At 42.8% G+C, this 24,897-nt stretch overlaps 1 protein-coding gene across 3 annotated transcripts in view; it reads right to left on the reverse strand.

Moving 5' to 3' along the window:
* Nucleotides 1-13,394, reverse strand: part of FRMPD1 (FERM and PDZ domain containing 1) — a 265,938-nt gene extending 252,544 nt beyond the window's left edge. The window contains exon 1 of one of the 3 annotated variants that reach the window (XM_068234237.1): nt 13,334-13,394. The gene's annotated coding sequence lies outside the window, so the exon portion shown is untranslated. Of the gene's footprint in view, nt 1-9,535; nt 9,596-12,530; nt 12,760-13,333 lie in introns of those variants that run through there. The other 2 variants (XM_068234234.1, XM_068234236.1) reach the window with 2 other exon arrangements.
* Nucleotides 13,395-24,897: the final 11,503 nt, after the last annotated feature.

Genomic DNA, 24,897 nt, shown 5'->3' on the forward strand with positions numbered 1-24,897 from the left:
AGAGGAGTTATCAGGGGAAAAAAGTACAAATGAGCTTTACTCACCTGGAGCTTTCTCCAGCCCCTTGCAGCCGACTGTCCCACGCTGTCACATCCGCTCCCCACTGCTGTCCCGCTCTCGCCGCTCGGTATTCAGGCTGACCGCGGGGCCGGCCTTACTGCAGCTGCACAAAACGGCGCTGTCCATCATGGCCACATGGGCCGCGGCGAACTGCGCAGGTGCAGTAGTTCTGCACCTGCACAGTTCGGCGCGGCCCACGTGGCCATGATTGACAGCAGTGCTTCGCACAGCCGCAGTAAGGCCGACCCCACGGTCGGCCTGAATACCGAGCGGCGAGAGCGGGAAGGCGGCGGGGAGCGGAGGTGACAGCGTGGGACAGTCGGCTGCAAGGGGCTGGAGAAAGCCCCAGGTGAGTAAGGCTCATTTGTACTTTTTTCCCTGATAACTCCTTTAAAGAGTTACTTAAGGACCACAGGGACAGTAAATCGCTTTATTTGACTGTCCTCAAATTAACTGCTGGGGTCTCTGTCTAAATTACCCAGGCAAAGCGCCCAGCTAAATGAGGCTGGGGAGAACAATGTATCACATAAAAGTCCACATACAGGGACAGGCACAAATAAAATTGCTAAATACATCACGGTAGTAGCATTCATGTGCAGCCTGACATGTGTTTCGGGACCAAAAACGGTCACTTCTTCAGAGGCATACAGTACTGATACCTATCTCCATGATCATGCAATAAATTGTGTAGAATTCCTTCAATGAGTCAGCTGACAAAAGTACTGGACCCCATTGGACTATCTCCAAACAACTACGCAACAAGGTAAATACCTTGATGTATACAGATAATTCTCTACATCCAAAAGATATTGGGCCTGAACCAATTCACTTTTTCTCCCAAATTTTCTCCTAGGATATAATTTTTCATCTTCTTTATAAAATAACCTTTTCAAACTCTACAATTACAAAAGTATCAAAAAGTAGGTGAATAAGTATTTTCTTGCTTGCTGGTGGCTTAAAATGCATTTTTTACCCGTGCGGGGTTTCACAGAAATCAGAGTTCAAACGAAATAAACTGATCTAGGTTTGGATTAAGATTATCCTTGGATGGAACTAAATGATAGGTGATTTCAATCTCTTTTTTACATTTTTTTTATTAATTTAGTAGTACTCTTGCTTCTCCTTTTGCTTTGTCAATTGTTGTTTTCACAGGGCTCTATAGGGTCTATCCAATTACATCATGTATGCATCCTCCAAAGCCAATCTCCCCCCTGCCTGCAAGTGGGAGTAGATCATTTCTCACTATGTAAGCAGGAAGAGGTTATTTGCACAGTGTATTTCCATGACAGGCAGTCAGAGGTACATGTATCAGACAGGGACAAAACTAGAAATCACTCAGCCCCCCTGCAAAACTTTGGATGCCCCCCGCCATTGCTTTCTGCACAAGTAAATGGAGAACCAATGTTCTTTAGTTGGCTAGTGCACACTTGAATGTGTTTTCCCCATGCAGATAAAAACAGACAGCAGTGAAGCACTGCACACATTAGTCCATATGCAATTAGCTTTTGAGTTTTCTCCTTGTTGATATTTTCACAACTTGCCATAAAATGCCTTTTAAACCACCATCAAGCAAGAAAACACTAAAAATAAATTTGATAGTACTTTTTCACCAACTTTTGGGTACTTTTTTCATTGTAAAATACTGGAAAGTTATTTTTTAATAAAGATTAAAATGATCTCCTAGGAAATAATATACTGCCACACATGAGCCCATATGCAATTCACTTTTTCACCTGAGTTTTCTCCTAGGAGAAAAAAAAATCATCTTTGATTTAAAATAACTTTTTAGCACTTTGCAATGAAAAAAAGTATCAGTAAGTAGGTAAAAAGTACTAGCAATTTTTTTTGAGCATTTTCTTGCTTGCTGGTGGTTTAAAAAGGCAATTATTGACAAGTTTAAAAATATCAGAAAACTAGGGTGAAAAAGTGAATTGCATATGGCCCATGGTGTCATATGCAATTACCTTTTCCTCCTAAGTTTTCTACGAGGAGCCACCTATGGCTGCATCTCTTGCAGGGTCTATTGTTACGCCCCTGGGGCCATATGCAATTCACTTTTTCACCTGAGTTTTCTCCTAGGTGATAATTTTTCATCGTCAATTTAGAATAACTTTTCGTCACTTTGCAATGGCAAAAGTACCAAAAAGTAGATGGAAAAGTACTATAAAAATTATTTTTAGTATTTTTTTGCATGCTTGGTGATTTAAAAGGCATTTTATTGACAAGTTTAAAAATATCACCTAGGAGAAAACTCAGGAGAAAAAGTGAATTGCATATGGGCCCTGGTATCAGATATTTTTTTCTCAATAACTGTTTTTTATTGGTGTTCCTCTATAAGAAATAAAAAAAAATGCAATAAAAACAATATTTGAGCATCTTTCACACCTGATAAAACAAAAAAGAGGATTTACACTTTTTTTTTTAATAAGTTCTGTTTTTATTGCAAATAATATGCTTTTTGTTCTCTCCTACTCAGAAAATCCACTTGTCTCCTTTAAATATTGCCCCTTATACCAATCCTTTAGGCAGGGAACAGCAGGATTGCATGCGTTTTCCCAGTAGCGCATAGTGGAAAACGCATGCAATTCAGCTAAGTGTTTTTCCTGCCTAATGCAAGGTACACACCGTACAATTTTCTTGCAGATTTACCTGCCAGATCAATTATTTCCAACATGTTCGATCTGAATTTTGAGCGATTTTTTTCTATTTTCCAATCTTTTTTTAATCGTGTTTTCGGTCATTTCTTCGATCAATTTTTGTTCAGTTCTAGAAAAATTGATTAAAAATGATTTAAAAAAAACAAATAAATCAATCAAAATTCACATCGGACATGTTGGAAATAATTGATCTAGCAGGTAAATCGGCCAGAAAATTGTATGGTGTGTACCTAGCATAAGAAGGGGAAACCAGGAGAGCTGGTTATCACAGAATACTACGAACAATAGATGTCAAAACCAGGGCATAGAACACAAATATTTGTCTATGAAAAATGCTTTACAAGTGATCACGCAACTATTTTGATAACTAGGTATGAGTCACATATTTAGCTAAGTAACTTCCTTCTACCAAGTGCAGAATACTGGTGATTCTCATATCTCCTATTCTTTAAAGTGAGGGACCAAATTAACCTACGCCACATCATTATGATATTAGTGGTTGGAGGTGCCCAAGTAAAATAAAACAATTACAATTTCCAAGAAGATGAGATAATGGAAGGCTTACCTCCAGTAAAGAATTAGTAAAGTGTATATAGGACTGAAACTTATAGGAGAGGTAAGTCTTCAGTTACCTCTCCTTCTTATAAAATGTAATTGTTTTATTTCACCTGGGTGCCTCCAAACCCCTAATACTAATGTTTTTCACCTCTGGAAGGAACTTGTAATTTTAGTTAAGTCCTTTATTAAGGACAACTCTCATAATTCCAGGAATGCGACTATCGAGGTTGTAACCCAAGTACGAACAGGGCGGCATTTTCCTGCAAACTTAAACACCGGTTGCGAATGGTGGCAACCTGAAAAGCATGAGTAGCCCTGGTGTACTTGCACAGAACACTACTGGCTCCTGGTTGTCACGTTATATTTTTTTCTGTTCCAGGAATTCCTGAAACCTTTTCTCTCAAGCTAAGCCACATTAGGTTTCCTTTCATGGCCAGCACTACAGGCAGTCCCCTACTTACACACAGATTCGTTTTGAGAGATTGTATGTTACATTTGTTCCTAAGTTGAGAGTGTTAACCTCTTGAGCAGTATGCCCGACACTGTGTCGTGCATACCGCTCGCTAGAATTACAAGTCCCCCACAAAGATTCTAAAAGATTGAATGCCCCCACAAGCTTTAGCTAGCACTAGGCTATCTAGTATAAGTAGCCAGCACCCTCCGATTGCTGCTGATCCCCCGATCCAGGCACTTAATGCATTACCCCACCTGGCTTCAGCGATCGGCGCAGCCTTTCCGCACAGCTCCGGTCTCTTTATGGGGAGTGACGTCATGACGTCATGTACGATCTTCCCCATAGAGAGACCAGATCTGTGCGGGGAGTCTGCACTGATCGCTGGATCCAGGCTGAGTAAAGTATAATTGGGGGATCGGCGGCGATTGGAGGATGCCGGTTACTTATGCTAGCTAGCCTAGTGCTAGCTAATGCCTGTGGGGGGCATTAAATCTTTTAGAATCTTTGTGGGGGACTCTAGCTGCAAAACCTCCAGAGCGGCGTAACGCTCATGAGGTTAAACAGGTTGAAACATAGGTAAGTAATTTGTTTTCAGACAAGTCTGGTTTAGATATATATTATAAACTGTTTATTGGTTGTTTTCAATATGTTTTAACCCCTTGCGTACCAGCAGTCTCTGGCCCCTTATGCACCAGAGACTGCTGGTACCACAAAACGGTGCTTACCGACGAATCCACGCACATACTCACCAATATTGCCATTCTCCTATCGCCACAGACCCCTCTCTCTGCCGTTGCTATGACGGAAGAGCTCTGTGTGCCAGTCAGGAGCCATTTTCATTGGCTCCTGACCCTGTCTATCAATGTAAGCCAATGGGATTGACTCATAGTAATCACGCGGTCAGGAGCCAATGAAATAGTCTCCTGACCGGCTCACAGAGCTCCGCTTTCATATAAATGGCAGGGCGAGTGAACTGCGGCGGGGAGAGAGTGACGCGATCGTCGGTAGCGGCAGGGAAGTGAAAATCTACATCCTTTCAGAGCCGTGCAACCGCCTGCAGGGCGTAGATTTCATTCAACGCGGACTGGAAGCAGTTCATCTACTTATAACAGTTTATACAATACTCTTAACATTTAACGACAAAAATGTGTAGTAAAAAAAACTGTATATTTTGTACGTGTAGATAACTTTTTTTGCATCTCTGAAAAATTGCAACTTCAATCATTTGTAAGTAGAGAACTGCCTGTATTTTCTACCTTTTAAACAGCTGCTACTGAGAAACAATTTCAAAATCCTACACCAAGTATGCCCACCTCCTCAACTATCCCTGTGCCATCATCTCTTCTGCTTATTTTAGACAACTCAGGATTTTTACTGGTGCCCTTCCAAGAAGGTACGTGGCCTTGAAGGAACATGGCCATCTGCAAGCTGATTACAGCAAAATAAATTGATAGTATCAGTAAAAGTGCTATAATAATGTGAAACTGAGGTCATTGCTGAATGGTAATCAAACATCTGCAATTGTCTTGGCAGCAGACATGATGTACTATACTTTGAGACCACCACAGAACCACAAATTGCCCGGTTTTGATGACAGAAAGACTTTTAGAACATAAATAAATGGTCATCTGAACTTAAGTACACAGACTGATTATTAGATCTAGACAAATATGATTAAGTGTGGAAGATATGGTTTTTAGATTAGTAGCATTTGTATTCTGTGCAATTACTGAACTGCAGGATATTTGACTGCAAAAGACCCTATTTTAGCCACATTTATACTGAAAGAAGATTTGTTATCAATAGACAGTCCTATGTGGAAGAACTTAAAGGAACCTGATTAGCTAAGTCAAGCCTCATACACCCAAGCATCATGGTGGTCATCTGCCTGGTGGTTATCCTTCTGAGAAACTGTAATTTTCCAGCTCAGAAAACAAATACCGTAATACTCAATAGGAAAATCAGGGACAATACATTTGGTGTTCATTTATGGTTTTCGTTCAAGCAGCCAGCGCCTTCTAAATGCACACAGCATTTTCCCCATGTTCGTACATGGTACTTTATTGTTGTGCACAGAGTGTGTTACAAATGCTAATCAATTAAAGCTTAAAAGCAGTGCCGGGCATCTCTTTCTTTTTTGCACTTTTGTAACTGCATCACATTTCTGACTACTGTGCCATAGTGCACTGAGACCAACAAACACAAGTGGTGGTTGTACAGAGGTAAACAGCGGCAGTGATCTTAACCACCTCCCGACTGCCTAACGCCGATGGGAGGGTGGCGCCGCCAGGACCGCCTAACGCCTATTGGCATCAAGTCCTAGAGTCTGGGATTAGCAGGGAATGCGTGTGTGCCGGGACGCAGAGCGGGGATCCGTGATCAGCATGCCAGCGGTAATCGAAGCTGGCAGACTTTTAGAAACTAAAAAAAACACAACAATTATTTATGTATACAGCCCTGCGATCTAGTGCAGCGATGTACAAGGGACAGCTCTGTCACTTAACTGTTCTACATGCCTATGTACGTGTAGTGTATTTGTATGGATCGCAGTCTAGAGCCAATTTAGGGGGGAAAGGGGGAATGGAGGGGGGATACAAAAAATGTTTAAAAAATCGCTCTTTTTTTTATTAAAAAAAACTGACAGTAGCAGCAGTAATCAGAGACCTCCAAGAGGGATCACAAGTGTTGCACAAAGGAGTGGCTTACCATGCGTGGGGGGAACAACGAAAACAATATGATTGGGGTTGTTTAGGCTTTGTTATGGATACAACATTACAGATCCTAAGAGTGACGTCGGGCAGCCAGTGTACACACAATAAATTAGCAAACAATCATCGGCTGCAGCAGTAATCATCGGCTGTTCTGGCCAACTTTTTTTGAGTGTGTGTACAGCCTTACCTTAACGCTGCCTTCCTCCTGAAAGTCAACTGACACCTACACTGTTTGGACAGGAAGAGAGGCCCTGTTCACACTTCTCAGGATTCATGTGCAGATTTTCGATTTCGCATTCACACATCTAGTGTAATTCAATGCTGCATTTTTTTCCCTGCATTTTTTAAAGTGTGCGGTGTTCCTGTGTTTTTAAATAGTATAGCATATCTGCATTTTGCATGTGCAATTTGTATGTAATGCAAGTGAATAGGAACGCCAAAAAAATCAATTTTGTGCAAATAATAGCATGCGATTTTGAAGTTACTTAGATACATTCCTATGAAAATTCACATGAAAACATGCTTGTTCACATTAAAACGTGGATAAAAAAAAAAATTAAAGGCTTGCAAAATGCTGATCTGTGCATGTGGGAAAACACGACTAATTGCATGCAGAATTCACATGGACAAATGTGAACACTGCCTGAAGCTAAGTACACACATACAATAACTTTCGCCCATCAGGGATCAGGAAATGATCGCTTGGGTGAGAATTTGGGCAATGATGCTGGACAGACCCATCCTTAGTCTTAAGCCTAGCGATGTGTTTTGTCCCTGGTAGGGGTAGAGGGATGACAGTCAGCGCATGTTTGGTTAGGGGGAGGGGTTGTTGAAAGTAGCATTGTAATCAGTCATGCTCGGGCATGTGTCCAACACGACAGATCCTTAATGACGCCCTATGTCCAAGCAGGATTGATCGGTAGCCACTGTACACACAGAAGGATCATCGGCTGCAAGGGTCGTTGTCGGCAGTTTTGGCAGACGGTTATTGCATGTGTACGTACCTCAATGAAAAAGCTCACAGTTGGGCCAACAGGACTATAATATAAACAGAGTTCAAAGTATAAATAAAGTTCTAACCTCTTACCACACTATCCAAAATTACTTTATTTTTTCCTGGCATTAGTTTTTTTTATAAACCTAAATAATATTTTGCTAACAAGGAGCAGTAAATTATACATTGTTGCACTGTAGAGGCATAATAGTTTAGAGTGTGCAAGAAAGAATAGATGTGCTATATGGCATTTAGTATATATTAACAAAAAAAAGTGGTGATAAAACAGATTTAAAAGTACAAAAGCTATATTTTTGAAATATATGCATCAAGTGAGGAGGTGATGTGTGTACATTACTGGAAAACCATCTATGTATGACTTTCCTTTCCTGAAACAGAACAGCTGGTCTGGCAAGGTGAAGAGGCAGAACTGGCATTCAATAGTTATGAGAATTCCCTTAAGTTGTTGGGTATTTCAAACAAACCACAAAAGTGACTGTACCGTAAGAGTTTCTTATAGTATTCTGGCGCTTAAAGCCCTACTTCATCCTCCCAATTCTCTTTTAGAAAGTTATGTGACCCAGCGATATCTCTGGAAAGCATGGAGCTGGCAGCAAAATGAATGATCCCAGATAGAGTCTATCACTCTCCACTTCCTACTTATGCTGTTATCTTAAAGTGGACCCAAATTGAAAATACAAGATTTCAGAAATAAAATCTACTTTCTAAATTATAATAATAAATAGCAGCCTTTTTTTCAGCTGCATGACGACAAATATAAAATAGTTTACATTTATTGGAGGAACCCCTCCCTTGCGGGACAAAATCCGGCAAACTGGTGAAGTAGCAATGGAGGAATTGCTAATGGCTGCCCCCAGTATAACCCTAGTTATGAAAGGAGAAGGGTGAAAAGCATGCACTGAAATGCTCAGAGGTTTGAAGGAGTGTTTTTTTATCTTTGTATGTGTTAGAGTGGTGAAACTAAATATTTTTAATTTAAAAAAATGTTTGGTTTGGGTCCGCTTTAAGTCCTCATGTGGCCTGCACTCAGCAGATTGTAATCATTATGAGACTGAGCAGTAGCTGCAGTGCTGACCACAAAGAGTTAATCTTTCTGCACAGGTAGAAGGGGGCACATGATGTGTACTCATAAGCAGAGACTAGCTGCTGCCCCTCCCACTCCTCTGTGGCCACTTCATGTGTGAGTGATGATGGGATAGGGGTCAGGTGTGAAGACAGTCAGTATGTACTGTCACCAACTGGACCCAGAAAGACAAGTATTTTAAAGAACCTGAAGGGAAAAAAGAGTCCTTGGGGAGTAGTTACCCGTTCTCCTCAGCAGAGTCGATCCAGCGCCATGAACCAGGAAAGTCCACTTGTTGGCGCTGTGCACATGCACACTACCTGCTCTCTGCTCGGGCTCCAGCAGAAATCGCCAAGCCCAGTTGGGTCCACTCTACTGTGCAGGCATGAGCGGTCTGTGTCTGTGCAGTAAAGCTGACTTTTCCAGGCTCAGCTATTACCACTGGAGCCCGAGCAGAGAGCAACTAGTGCGCCTGTGCAGGCAGGCAGGCCAATGTAAATATTATTGTTCTACTCTGTTGTGGGCTGCCATGCATAAAGGGCAGTGCCCTGCCAAAACACATTGCTGCACAGCACATATGTGTATTCATCAGACAGTGCTATTCAGTCGCTGTCTGATGTCCCTGCATACCGCACACTGATATACATTGCTGACATCTGCTCAGTAATGCAAAAGTGTGCTCAAGCCCTAGATCCTTACCACACATCAAATGACAGATTATAACTACTCCTGAGGATCCATAAATGAGTGATACAGGCAGTGGGGAGGCACTTATCCCACCACATATACATCTAAGTGGGCAACAGCCACTTGTTAGACAAGACATGCAATGCTTTTTGGTGCAGTAATAATAAGGAATGAGCCAGATTCGTGAAACCAGTTCATGAATATCTGGCTGCTTTAGGGAGTTTGCGATCCAGGTTCAACAATCTGGCCGCAGCAGCAGAAGGGTCTGCAGAGTTGACTGTGGGGTGCAGAGTGACACAGCGGAGCTGTGGGTGACTGCATTTAGCTCACCTGTCTGGGTACTCTGTCTTACAGGCCCTCCAGTCGACCTCTGGACTCCGGCTTGCCCCGATGACATCATGATGCAGACAATGATGAGGTAACCCTGAAAGCCATAAGATAACGACACTGACCCACTGCTCCGCTGTGACACTCTGCAGGGGGGGGGGACCTGGGGGCCCTCCCTGCTCTACCCATTCAGAGCCAGCACCAGGCTTGTCACATGACAAGTGGCTGGGGCTGCATTTCATAAATTCTGACAAGCCTCAAAGTGAAGTATAGTACAAGTTGGGGAGGGGGCCATGAGTGATGAAATTATAATCAATAAAGACATTTTGAGAATGCTTTACAAAAAAACAAAAAAAACGTGAACCTCCTTAAAAGGAGATTAAGTCATAATGAGAGGTTTCAGACATATGTAGATGTTTGCACAAACAGCACCATAAACCATTTCTGGCACCCATTACACAAAAAATCCTGTATTTTTGGGCCATCCTCCATACAATTAACTCAAAAGAAATTTAACATATTTTACTAATTAGCATGAAGAGTACAGTATATCTGCCATGGATTGAAAAGCTGGACCGCATACTGGCATTCTTTCCATGACAGTAAATAATTGTTACTAATTAGTCTACTGAATGGGAAATAAAAACTTTAAGTACTCCTTTATGATTCATTTTAATAATTCATCATTTCGGACAGGTTTGTAAAACTCTGGATGTTTATTTCCTTCTTTCCAATATGAAGACACAGAGATGATTGTGAAATGTATTGGTAATTCATCACTGAAAACTGGTCCCATTCCTGCTTGGGTAAAAAGCATGTCTATATATATATATATATATATATATATATATATATATATATATATATATATATGTATCCATCCTAAGTAGAGGTAATCATCTATAATATGTCTCTTAAGTGGATCCTCTTCAACACTAAGCAAAACATAAAAACGCAAACAAGAGAACGCTAAGGTAAACAACTTACCCCTCTCACGTTCTCTCTAGCAAATAACAATATTCAACTAATTTGAAGGGGCAGGACAGCTGACCCAGTAGCCTAAATGCATGTAATGAGGCCTGTGCAAGAGTCACTTTGTCCCAGTTTGGAGATTAGTGAATGACAGATGCAGTGAGAGGGTCAGGCTCCTGATCTACATATAATGTCCCAAGTGCGCAGTGCAGGATCAGTGGCTCACAGGGCATCCTGACTGCTCCAGTCACCTTCTGCCAACACTGGAACTGAATACTATACCCACCAAGCAGTAAGTCCTACTTGCGAGTTCATTACTTTATGTGTGAAAATCATTTATGAGAACATTGTGTAACGTAAAACAAAATAATATTGTAATATTGATTGTAAGTCCACCATGGCCTACTTAATCTTAGAGGTGAAGACAAGCCTTACTGAATGTATGGAAATGATATTTAACAACCCAGAAGGCTTCTGAAGAAAAAGGTGGAAGTTCACTTGAGTTTCATATGGTTTTCGCAAGTATTTTTAGTGGAACGTGAAATAATAAAAACTTGTGTTGGCAAATCCTAAGGTGCAGTACACTTTAGAACTAACTGAAATGTTATATTTTGAGCATAATGATAGACTGGTAATGCTCTCGCTCTCTAACTAGAGAATGAGACATACGCAAAAAATTAAAAAAATCACTACACATTTTGCTGTTTGTAAGGGTTCCATTCATCTTTTTGAAACAGAGAAAAAAAAGTATTTTAAAATTAGGTTTACTGTGTAGGTTTCAGCAACTATCCCTCCCAGTGATCATTTTCTTATGCGTTCGTGAGGCTCCAAAGGGAAAGAGCCGTACATCTGTGATCCATTATATGACTAATAAGAGAATTAAATGGTTAAAGCAACAACCTTGGGATAGGAGGACATCTGCACACCAGACAAAAGCAGCTTTTCGTTTTCTTATTAATACACTCACTAATCAAAGCAGAAGTTTTGTCTTCCAGCTATAACTTTTTTTTGTTCTATTTGAAATCCTCGCTCATGTCACAGTGGGAGTCCAGACTTACACTAATGACAGCGGACAGTATTGTGTGGATGAGCACTTTCTATACATGCATGAATTCCTCAGCTATTGTGAAAGTACAGTCTACAATTGTCAACTGGCCGAGGTATCATGCTACGTGCCTAAAAATACGAAACCGACTCATTAAAGGGTTATAGCATTATACAAAATAACTTAAAATGAGGCTCTGATCTATAATACAATGTACTAGTAACTAGTATGATTAAATGTAGCCCTTTTTTAAATATATACAAGCATATGGTATTGTTACACTGTGCCTACAATGATGATCACCTCTACTTGAATAAAGTGCTTTGAACACATCTCTACTGCTTCTACTCTCCAAACTCATTATCATATCTCTCTGCATATCACACCTTCAAACACTGGGTAGGGGCTGCTTCTGCCTTATTTTTGCAATCTAAACATTTGCAGAGATAAGCCTGAATTTTAGAACAAAGACTAAATCAGTAATACAAATATGGTACATTTAATGATTGATCAAACCTTCATATTGTGCTACCATAATTAAGTTTAAGTACACTACTTTAAGCATAAGCATTTTATAAGATGGACACTGAATCTGGATAGAAAGGATTAGAATACAATCACCTATACAAGATGTACTCAGCAGCTCTGTTACTAAATCTTTCCTTGCTACTGTATATCGCTAGGTGACTGTGCATGTATCCAGACAGCAAGCATCTATCCCAGAGTATCTCAGAAATGCATTTCCTACCTTATTATGACTGTGTATGTTATGTGTACTGAAGCAGCTGAAACAACATCACAGTGGTAGAACAAGGATAACAGCAATTTATAGTCTGGCAGAAAACCACAAGTAAACATTACCTCAGCAGAAAACACAGCTAAGCATATAGTTATAGAAATCACATAAAGTTTGCAAGACAATAAAGCAGTAAAACATAACCTTTAACTTGATACTTGGATGTAGGTTTTGTTCCATTTTACCTTTTTGGAGAAGCCCACACAACACCATCCAAAGCATACTCTAGTCTAGCCAGGGCAGCGCTTCATTCTACAAAGTGATGCTGTCCACGATAGGATTCCTCTGCTGTGCGCACACCCCTGAGAGATAAGCTCTACTAGAGACACTCTGTGAAGCCCACAGTCTGGGTCGCTGGGGCACCTTCTTGATAACAGGAGATGCTGCTGACAGTGAGAAGCGTACTTCAGCTTTCACTGATCTATCAGTACTGGAAGGAAAAGATGCTCGGGAACATCCTAGTAACTCCACCCAGGCAGCTAACCTCCCTCTGAGCATGTCCCGTCTGCCAGCAGCAAATGTAAAATACACACACGAAAGATGCTGGCAGACAGTAGATTAGCAGCAGTCTGCACGCCTCAGAATGTAAAGGGAAACAATTAAATGATATAAGGTATTGCAGAAGCAATCCACATCTCTATGGACAACAACAATACAGATGTAAAATATTAAATTATAGTAAAGTTAAATGTCCACAGCAGGATAAAGATTAAATACATCTAAAATAATTTGCTGTTGTATTACTGTTCAATGTGTTAACAGGTAACATATTAACACTATAGTAAAATAGGCATATACAGTACAAAGTATATCACGGGTATGCAATAACATCTCTCCTGCAAGATCGCCCACAGTGGTCTCCTAGTGCCTCTGGGAGGGGGGAAGGGGGCTTCCTATCATTCAACATAATCTGCAAATAAAAAGGTACAGAAGTCAAATAATTCACATGAATAACAGCAAAAATGATAGAATCCTGCAAACTATGTACCATTTTAGAGATCTGTCTAGTCTTTGTGGTTGAATGAATAGCATGCCTGTAGACAAGGGGGGCCAGCAACAGTGGCCAACATTAATAAGGAAGTCTGCGGGTAAACCGCTGGCACTGTGTTCTGGATGTCAGGGCATGGAGTGCTCATCACAGTGCCCAGGATCTCATGTGGCACAGGCATCCATTGCTGCAACACTGGCGCCGCTCTCTAAAGCAGCCCACAGCAGTCTGCCCCCAGCTCACTGTAAGTGCCTGGCACCCCCATTAGGAGTACCATCAGGCTGGGTCTCTTAAAGGACGCAGCTAAGATAGCACACCCTCCCATCCCTGCATGGAGCTGCTGGGGTTGATGAGGCAAAGACTGTGCCATAGAAGAAGAGGCACAGTAGAGTGTGTGTATATGAGTGTGTGTGTGTGTGTGTGTGTGTGTGTGTGTGTGTGTGTGTGTGTGTGTGTGTGTGTGTGTGTGTGTGTGTGTGTGTGTGTGTGTGTGTGTGTGTGTGTGTGTGTGTGTGTGTGTGTTCGTTCACTTCATATGATGGTGTAACGTTTATGCGGGAGGTATATGTAGGGGTAACGTTTTCTGTATTTCAAATGTGGGGTAATGTTTTTCTGTGGGGTAACATTTTCTGCATTTTTTATGTATCTGCTTTCACATGGAGTGTAATGTTTGCTGCATTTCAAAATGCACAGAAGACCCCAACTGAGGTGACTGTGTCAGTTAGCGCGGCTGAACGGCAGACCGTGGGAGGACAGTGAGGGACTCATCTTATGGGGCTGGAGGAAGCCCCAGGTAAGTATCAAATCTTTACTTTAAGGATTTTGGAAGACAACAACCATGAAATAATAACTGCAGCAGTCATTACCTCATAAGAAAAGCAGCAAACATAACACAGCATATGAAATGCAGCAAACGTTATGCTGTGTATGAAATGCAGCAAACAGTAATAATAATAATAATAATAATAATGGCAGTATTTGTATAGCGCCTTTCTCCTGTCGGACTCAAAGCGCTTGTGAGGCAGCCACTAGAGCGCACTCAGTAGGCAGTAGCAGTGTTAAGGAGACTTGCCCAAGAAACACCTATTTCAGTAAGGAGTTTCTTGGGCAAGTCTCCTTAACACTGCTACTGCCTACTGAGTGCGCTCTAGTGGCTGCCTCACAAGCGCTTTGAGTCCGACAGGAGAAAGGGGCTATACAAATACTGCCATTATTATTATTATTACTGTTTGCTGCATTTCATACACAGCATAACGTTTGCTGCATTTCATATGCTGTGTTATGTTTGCTGCTTTTCTTATGAGGTAATGACTGCTGCAGTTATTATTTCATGGTTGTTGTCTTCCAAAATCCTTAAAGTAAAGATTTGATACTTACCTGGGGCTTCCTCCAGCCCCATAAGATGAGTCCCTCACTGTCCTCCCACGGTCTGCCGTTCAGCCGCACTAACTGACACAGTCACCTCAGTTGGGGTCTTCTGTGCATTTTCTTTGTTTCCCCTTTTATTTTATACTGTGGCTACTGTTTTCATAATTATTACTTATAATAATTTTCTGTATATATTAATTATTTATATTGCATTTAATAAAATGACTTAATGTCATTTTCACAGCTACATACCTGACTTGAGTACTGCAAAAGGAGTCTTAGCCTTTCCAAAGATTCACTACCTGGAATATTGTAAAAAAAAATTTTTTTTGGGGGGGGAGAATGCTGCCTTATATGTTTGGTTTTTGTGGGGGAAAACATTGTCTGATTACCTTTAGTGCCACTTTGCTCAACTGTGTTTTGGGAGTAAGCAAATTACCACGTGGACGGAACATATGCACTCTCTGTGGGGGCTACCTATTGGCTATCTATACTGGCTGTCTACCTCTTGCTATCTATACTTGGGGATGCTATTCAATACTATGGGCCCCTCTGGCTACCTATACTGTGAACACTCTTTCCTTGAAGGGGGGGTGCTGCTTCTAGCATCCTATATTGAGGGCCATCTAATACTCTAATGACCAACTACTGGGGGTGTCTAAAACGTGGGGCCCTTCTGGCTAACCATACAGGGAGCTAGCTATCTTGCCTTGTCTATGAAGACTAGTATCTAGTGAGATTCTGGTCTGGACTGATTCCCACTTGCACCCTTTTGACATTTAAATTGCTGCAATATGCCCTTTTGTGTTTCCAAGGACCTATATACATTGACTAGGTACCATCTAGTTAGCACTTTGTTTGCTAATCCCATGGCAAAAATGTTAGTGGAGCATCTCGCAAATTCTCTATCCACCCAATCTACGTGGTGCTTTTTTGGTCCTGTCTCCCATTCCCAACCTAATATGTAAGGGTGCGGCCTGGAAGAGTCGATACGTGAGAGTCTAGCATAGATAAATGAGATAGAACCGGATCCAGATGGATTTTTGAGGCACATGTTCTCAAAGAAAGAGGAATGTGGGGGGGGGGGGGGGCTTTATCCCATGTAAGAGACGAGATCCAATGTTTAATTTGCATATATTGAAAAAGCTGTTGAGGAGGAGGATTGTATCTTTCTTGGATAGATGCCCATGTTAGCAAGCTTCTATCACACAGGAAGTCTTTAAGTCTTTTATTAAAGTAAGCTGGGGTCAAGCCACCATTTAAACGAGTCAGGGCTGTCATTGCCTGGTGGAAAGAGTGGGTAATAGGGGCATATGGCATCTACTTTTGTCTATATTGTCCTCTGTATAGTGTGACAGATGATGATGTCGCCATATAAATAAAATAATATTATTACTAGCAGTGAAATAAACATATGCTAATAGCATAAGGGGTCCAGCTAAATATTGTAAAGTAAGTTTGTATGCAGGGGTGTTGCTAGTCCCAAATATCAGTGGCACATGCCCTGGATCTAATCTGGGGTGCCCCTGATGTCCCCCAGGCAGAGTCAGCTGTGGTGCCTCAATTGCGGGCATGCTGGGAGCTGTGGTGCATCAATCGGGGGTATGCTGGGTGCTGTGGTGCTTCTGTGTAGGTATATTGGGTACTGTGGTGCCATTCTGGGCGCTGTGATGTCTTTATGGGGGCATGCAGGAAGCTGTGGTTCTTCTATGGGGGCAAGTTGGTAGTTGTGGTGCCTCAATGGGAGGCCCCTGGGAACATGGGAGGGGATCCACTAGAAAATCAAGGAATGTTATGGGGGAACTGCTAGATAAACTGGTGTCAGGCCAGCACACCCAGCAGAAAGCCAGACCAGCCAGCACAGAAGCCAAGTAACTCTACCTAGTTATGTTTAAGTGACACTGCCTATTTATGTGATATGCTGCATTATTTTTTATTTTTTTTGTATTAATGGAGAGGGGGCTTCATACAACAATTTGAAGGGCAGGCCTATTTAGACTGCTGTTAAGTTCATGTAAGTTTGGCTCCACCCAAAACCACACCCACATTCTAGTGCGTGGCCACACCCATTTTCCATCTGGAATGCCCAAAAGTGCCCCGGATCTCTTAGGATCCTAGCAACGCCCGTTTGTATGACCATATTTTTTTCTATGATGGGGCAGCACAATGGTGTAGTGGTTAGCCCTCTTGCCTTGCAGCACTGGGTCCCCGGTTGGAATCCCACCCAGGTCAACATCTGCAAGGAGTTTGTATGTTCTACCCGTGTCTGTGTGGGTTTCCTCTGGGCACCCTGGTTTCCTCCAACATCCCAAACACATACAGATAAGTTAATTGGCTTCCCCCTAAATTGGCTCTAGACTACGATACATACACCACACAATACATACATAGACATATGACTATGGTAGGGACTAGATTGTGAGCCCCTCTGAGGGACAGTTAAGTGACATGACAATATACTATATATACGACAATATGTACAGCGATGTGTAATATGTTGGTGCTATATAAATAAATAAAATATGACCAGATACTTTATTTTGTATATGAGAAACAATACAGGCCTAAAATATGTCTTTTTTTTAAGAACAGATGAAGTTACAGTACAAGCTGGTCACACACTATGCAATGATCATGTGATCATGTGACCACAGGCAGTTTTAGTTGTTTTGTTTCAGTCAGTCTAAAACTGACTACTTTCCATGGAGCTGATTAATAATGTTCAATGAATCCTGCAGGCAAAAATGATCAGGAGGAGTGGAGAAATAAGTGTTATTTTGGCAGCATCGGAGCTGTGGTTTTTGTTTACATTGAGCAGTACAAAACCACACATAGTGGTGGTATGAAATAACTAGCTGATCAGAATTTGAGGCTGCAGTGCAGCATGATGCATCAATCTGTTGTTCAAAGATTATGAGTCTGGAATAGAATTGAGAAAAGATCGCCATGAATGTGACCGACTAGCTTAAAGTGAACTGGAATGGAAATATAGAACAATGCTGAGATAAATTCAGTATGTGTAGCTTTAATACTAATTATAATGAGGTCTATCCAATATTGTCATGTTAGAAATGTAAGTTTATAGACCAGTCCACTCCTGTTCTTTATGTGTTTCAGATGTTGCATGAACTCTTAACTTATCAGGCTGGGTTTACACTATGCCAAAGTGTTAAGGTAGCCATACATCTAGTGATGATGGGCAGATTCGACTCCCTCTAATCTTTTTCTAATCAAATCCAATTAGAGAGAGATCTGTCGGCTGCCCATACACCCCTGGCTGATTCTCGATCGATTTCATGCTGAATGCGGAGTGGCTGGATAGTTTATTGATTAAGGGCTCTGCCTTTGACATGGTAGACCAGGGATTGAATCCTGGCTAGAGTCAGTGTCTAATCTGTAAGAAGTCCTTAGGCAAGACCTCCTAACACTGCAGGGTGGCCCCTTGAGTGTGCCTTTAGTGTCTGCAGCTCTTGATGACAAATGTTAGGATTATTATTAGAATTATTATTGTGACATTGCATGCAGCACCTCGCTGGTCCGATGCTGCACCCCCTCCCCCCCCCCCCCAGATGTTTCATGTGCACCCCGGTGCCCAGTGCACTCTATACCAGTGGTAGAGAACATATGGCTCGGGAGCCACATGTGGATCTTTTGATGGCTATACCTGGCTCACAGACAAATCATTAGGGGTTGATTCAATAAGCTACACTGCTCAAGCAGTTTGGCAGTGCAATTAAAATTTTCAAAGTAGTGCACACTACTGCTGTAGCATGCACTACTAACCTACTCACACTACACCAAAATTAACGTCTGCTCCAATTGTCCCACTCTGGACCCTGTCAGGTCCAGTGACTTTGTAGAACAAGATCCCTGCACTTTGATTGTCCCAATAGGCAGTCACTTGACGGGCAGCCTATTGGGCCTAAGTGTGGGATCTCGTCCTACAAAGTGAATCAACCTCCAAGTCAGCTAGCTAATTGTACAAGCTGTTAGTCTGTATTTCTCCTGTATGGCTCTCGGGGAAATTGCTGATGTTGCTGAAACCCAAGAGAAGCTGAAGACGTGTCTGACACTTCCGCTGCCCGGCTGATCAACTGTATACACATCAGCATGGCAACAGGCACGTGAGCGCTACTGTCCCAGATTGAAACATATTGAATGGCTCTCACGGAATTACATTTTAAAATATGTGGCATTTATGGCGCTCAGTCAAAAAGGTTCCTGACCCCTGCTCTCCGGGCTCCTTCTGCCATTTACACATGTGCTCCATGTTGTTGTCTAGTAACATGGCATGTGTGTGACGTTACACACCCGCCATGTTACTAGGCACGTGGGGCACTGGGCACCTGGGGCACACTAAACATTAGAGGGGACAGCATCGGGGGTTTCAACCCATTCGTAACACGTCCTGATATTGCTCGCCATTACCGTCATGCACCCGATCAAGCAAGTTGGCCCTACATCTTGCAGCATGTCCGACCGATTCATGCGACCAATTTCTGGCTGAATTTGGTCGCATTGTCAGCACCGATTTTCATCCAATTCTGATTATAATAATCGAATTGGATGGTCGATCGGCTGCCAAGTAGCCTTATGTATGTCCACCTTTACAGTATCTATTTTAACGAATACCTTATAATCTTTTGGTTTCCATGTTGGTCTTCCATTGATATCTGCATTGCTGTGAGTTTTCTGCCCATTTTTATAGACTGGAGATGACAGCTTTGATGGCAACATCCTGAACTAGATGCAACTTCTTCCTGTGGGAGTGAAGTTTCATATTTACTATTAATCTTCTTTGTTCTTCATGCGCAGTCAAGGTCTGTGCTGAAGGTCCTTGCAATTTCCTCTCAGAGATGGCATGTGACATTTATAACTGAGGTGGACCTTGTCATACAACTCTGTGAACTCCAGCACCCTAAGTATTAGGTCTTCCATCATAAAGCATTGCTTGGTGAACATCTTTAAAAAATGCTGCAGAACTCTGCCTGGTATGCTGCTTTCTCTTCATGCAGCGATCTGAGGCTGTGCTGCAGCTTGCAGCCATGGCAGTCTGAGAGAGTTTGGAAGCTAATCATGTCACTCCTGTTATCAATAGAGATGGCCTGAACCTCCGATTTTAGGTTCGCGAACCTCCACAACCATTCGTTGCGGAACGTTCGTTGTGAACTTTCGCGAACCGCAATAGACTTCAATGGGGAGGCGAACTTTGAAAACTAGAAACATTTATGCTGGCCACAAAAGTTACGGAAAAGATGTTTCACGGGGTCTAACATCTGAGTTTTTGCATGGATGAGTGGGATGGACGCCAAAAGTCCCGGGGGAAAATCTGGATTTGACGCAAAGCAGCGTTTTAAGGGCAGAAATCACATTGCATGCTAAATTGGAGGCCTAAAGTTCTTTAAAACATCTTGCATGTGTATACATCAATCAGGGAGTGTAGTTAGAGTACTGCTTCACACTGATACACCAAACTCACTGTGTAACACACCGCAAACAGCTGTTTGTGTTGTGACAGCCGTGCTGGACTGGTGCGCAACATGGCGAGAGTGCAGGCGATATCGGTTTTCCAGCCCATATGGTCGCCAGGCTGAGGTAGCTCAATGACAGAACAACAGTGATTGTTCAGCTGATCGAATTTGGGCTGTCCACAATGAAGCAACAACCTTATTATCATTGGTGTGCCACCCCCCGAGACACTCATATAGCCGGCGGTCATTGCTTTATTGTGATACGCAAGCCCCTTCACCGCGGCAAGGTAATGATCATGAAGGGGAATTGACACATGTACATGCCTTTTGTTTTGTTGTTGCAGCCGCAGTGCAGCCAGAAAAATTAGGCAGGCATGTACACGCACCAGAAAAATTATTATAGCGGCCGCTGCTAGCAGCGGCCTTAAAAATTCAGGAATCTGTTGGTGGTGGCGGAGAAAGCAGTCAAGCAGCCTGTAGGCAGAGATGCTGTGTGGGGACCGACTTAGTCTTGGGGCAGGCAGTCACACGGCGTGCAGGCAGAGATGCTGTGTGTGCTGGCTGACTTAGTCTTCGGGCAGGCCTGAGTGTGCTTTGCAGACCAGGCATCCGTGGTCAAATGGACCCTTGACCCAACGCTGTGTGCCAAAAATGTCACCACTTGCCTTTCAACATCACGGTACAGTTTAGGTATCGCCTTTTTTGAGAAAAAATTGCGGCCTGGTATCTTCCACTGCGGTGTGTGGCTTTGCTTTTGTGTGCTGCTTTTCCTCAGGTGGTCATCCCATTGCAGTTTGTGCTTTGTAATCATGTGCCTTCATAAGGTAGTTGTCCCTACGCGGGTCTTGGTCTTTCCACGGCTCAATTTTCGGTGGCAGAGAGTACAGATGACATTGCTCTCATCTGAGGCAGACACAAAAAAAATTTCCACACCGCTGAGCCCCGGGAGTGTTAAGTGGGATGCCAGAAGCAGAGCAGGAGGAGGAAGATATGTCATGCTTCTGTGTGGAAGCTGAGAAAGATTAGGTGTTCTGTGTTAGTCAACTACGTCCTGACAATATTGGGGGTTGATGGCACGTGCCGTCTTCTGAACATTGTACTTTGGTCGAGGGTCGCACAAAATCACGACTGCGTGACCTCGAAAGACCTGCCAGGTGGTCTGCCTCTGGCTCTGCCTTTTGTTTTGTCCATATTGGGTGGGATGAAGTGAAAGGTATGCACTGACCTGACTAATACAATGTACGGTTACACAGGTGCAGTGAACAGGTATGCAGTGACTGCTGGTACAACAATGTGCGGTTACACAGGTGCAGTGAACAGGTTGCAGTGACTGGTATTACAAATGTGCAGCTGCCTGTCACACACACACACAGGTACCCTGAACAGGTGCAATGACTGGTGGTATTAACAATGCGTGCACTCATGTAGGTATAGGTAGGTAGGTGCACTGAACAGTGAACAGGTGCAGTGATTGGGATTACAAATGTGCAGCTGCCTGTCACACACACACACACACGGACTGCAATGACAGGTGCAATTACTGGTGGTATTAACAATGCGTGCACTCACGTAGGTATAGGTAGGTAGGTGCACTGAACAGTAAACAGGTGCAGTGATTGGGATTACAAATGTGCAGCTGCCTGTCACACACACACGGAATGCAATGATAGGTGCAATGACTGGTGGTATTAACAATGCGTGCGCTCACGTAGGTATAGGTAGGTAGGTGCACTGAACAGTGAACAGGTACAGTGATTGGGATTACAAATGTGCAGCTGCCGGTCACACACACAGGTAGTCACTGAATGTGCTGGGCCTGGCAGTGGCACAGTAGGAATTACCAAGGCTGTCTATGCAACACAAGTGTCTGTGGGACACACACACACACACACACACACACACACACACACACACACACACACAAATAGATCACAAGCACAAGATTAGCTCTCAAAAGAGCTGTTGAGGGGTGCGTTTTTAGCAATAAGAATCAGTAAGGAGCAAGCTAACAAGCCTACAAGAGCCTAACTAAGCTTTCCCTATAGCTCTCTCTGCAGCAGCTCTCCCTTCTCTAATTACTGCAGGCACACGAGTGAATACAATGCCTGGTGCTGCCTGCCTTTTATAAGGGAGGAGGGCTCCAGGAGGGAGTGTAACATGATTGGCTACAATGTGCCTGCTGTCTGTGATGTAGAGGGTCAAAGTTGACCCTAATGATGCAGTATGGGAGTGAATCGAACTTCCGCAAAAGTTCGTGGTTCTCCGCGATTGCGAACTACGGAAGTTTGCCGTGAACCGTTCGCCGGTGAACAGCTTGGGCCATCTCTAGTTATCAAAGGTAAAATTTGTTTGTAATAAAAAAATAAACTTTCCCCAGCCATGTAAAGTGATAGTCTACTTTCCTTTAAAAAAATGCTATGACTGGCATCACCGCAACCCAAGTCAGTTTGTAATTGAATGTTATCCTATACAATAAAACCTAACTGTTCCTGCGCCATCTACTTTCCCTGTCTGTGCATCCGTGGCTTTTTTGTACTGCGCATGTGTGCAGTACAGACAGCCATAAGGGCGGGAGGGTGGGCCAGGGAGCAGGGAGGGCGGGCAGGCCAGGGAGCAAGGAGGGCGGGCGATCTGCGAGCTCGTGGCGGGTGCGCGCGCGGCGGGCACACGCCTGCTCGCACTGACTGGCACCGGGGTATTATCACTACCTAGAGCCCGTTTTTAAATGGGCTTAGGTAGACTAGTTTACAAAGAAGCTTACTATTTCGGTTAACTGCCAGCTTTCAGTAAAATGGCCTATAGGCTCACACAGCAGTGTTATCAACTATACAATCAGTACTTTTCATATTCACAACTCAGGCAGCTACTCTTCTCATGTTACCGCCAGTTTATGAATTGACCCCATTGTGGCAGATTGTGTCTTACCAGTAAGACCTCCGTTCCTGCATGAGTAATTAGCTGTACATATCAAGAAGCATTGCCACTTTGGCTATCATTCATAAAAGGCTGTGTGGTAAAAAAAAATCTGGTTGGGAAAATACCGCATTCGGTATTTTAGACCTTTGTGTGCTAATTCATAAAAATCTTCACAGCTGCGATAGAAGTGCGGGGATTTACCGAAGTAAACTGACGGTAACATGAGAAGAGTATCTGCTTGAGTTGTTACATATCTCCGTGCAGAGACAGCATTAAAATAAAAGAGGCATCTCAACTTTCCTTTGCATGTTTTGTTACATTGCCTCTGCTTGCCCTGAATCTGCTCTGAATCTGTCTGTTAGCCTTTCTTAACAATCTATCTAATTGACACAGCTTAGAAGAACTTCAAGAAACTTTACATATGCCACGCTCTGTGATATTCACATCCAGTGCATAGACATCTCAAGGGGAAGCCTTGTTTGTTCCTTCAGGGGAAGCCTTGTTTGTTCCGATCGCTCTGCTGCTGCCTGGGGGGAGATCTCACTGCTTCTGCTTATGAGTCTCTATTGACACAGTCCCTCACTCTTATCGCTCTCTTATCACCACTTCCAAGCAGTTGGTATGTTCCGTGCCATTACCGCCTGCTCTAATCTTTATGAATTGACATTTACTAACATGTTTTGAGGTAATTAACGCACAAGTCGGTAATATACCTCACTGCTAGGACATTTCAGCTTTTCGTGCGGGAACTGCTTTTATGAATTGACATTTTGCTAAGTGCTCGGTAAAGTCAGCTGTTTTCTGCATTACCGAATGCAGTAATGCTTTATGAATGATAGCCATTTTGAGGAGTACTCACTTGCAGTGATCGAAAAACCTACACAGCTATAGCTATTGTCCCATTGTTAATCATATGGCATGTCTGTAGATGTTTCTGCAGATACAAAGTAAGACATCTGAATGTTTGCAAAATTCTAAGTAAATATTACAACCAAATTGGCTTTCGATACCTGGCCTGCATAAGTCTCTATTCAGGAGCTTGATATGCACTAGATGGAATTCTGAGAAAGCAGCTTTGAGTCAGGGACTGTCGCAAGTTCAAAGATTGTGATAGACATCTATAGAACTATGCAGTACTACTGTCTAATAATCATGATATTTAAAGTGCACCTGAAGCAGGAAAAAAAGATAAAATTAGATCCATACCACCATAATGAGAAGCCTCTGGATAGTCCAGAGGCTTCCTGGTTCTTTTTCTAGCCCACTGTTCCAGAGTTGGGTCTTCTAAACTAATTCATCAAGAGTTTCCCTACCTCTGTGTATGAGCACATCCGGACTGGGCATTTGTAAACAAGGCCTGCAGATACCCAGTAGAACAAAACACTTGGTCACAGAGGAATTAAAACCACGGACAAGTGGCTTTGTTCTATAGAGGCTTGCTGGGACATTAGACATCCATGCACAATCTGGATGAGTGCGTGGCCACAAAAAGAAGAAGGTCCTGTGCAAGAAGAGTGGGTTTGAAGAGAATCTGGTAAGCCTCTGAACCATCTGGATGCTTCCCACTACTGATGTTAGTATTTAAAGCACCCCTAAACAGGATTTAAAACTTGGGATTTTACCTTACCTGGGGCATCTTCCAGCACCCCCAACCCCCCATAATCCTTGTCCTCTGGGTCCCCTCTGTTGCACAGCTGGCATCTCTGTAAGATCTGAGATTAGAACACCTACTGTGCATGCAAGGTCCTGTTCGCATGCCCTTCTCAATTGTTTCCATTGCCTGGAGAGTTCTGCGCATGCGTGGTTCTC

Source organism: Hyperolius riggenbachi, chromosome 1 (assembly GCF_040937935.1).
Source record: "Hyperolius riggenbachi isolate aHypRig1 chromosome 1, aHypRig1.pri, whole genome shotgun sequence".
Taxonomy (NCBI): domain Eukaryota; kingdom Metazoa; phylum Chordata; class Amphibia; order Anura; family Hyperoliidae; genus Hyperolius; species Hyperolius riggenbachi.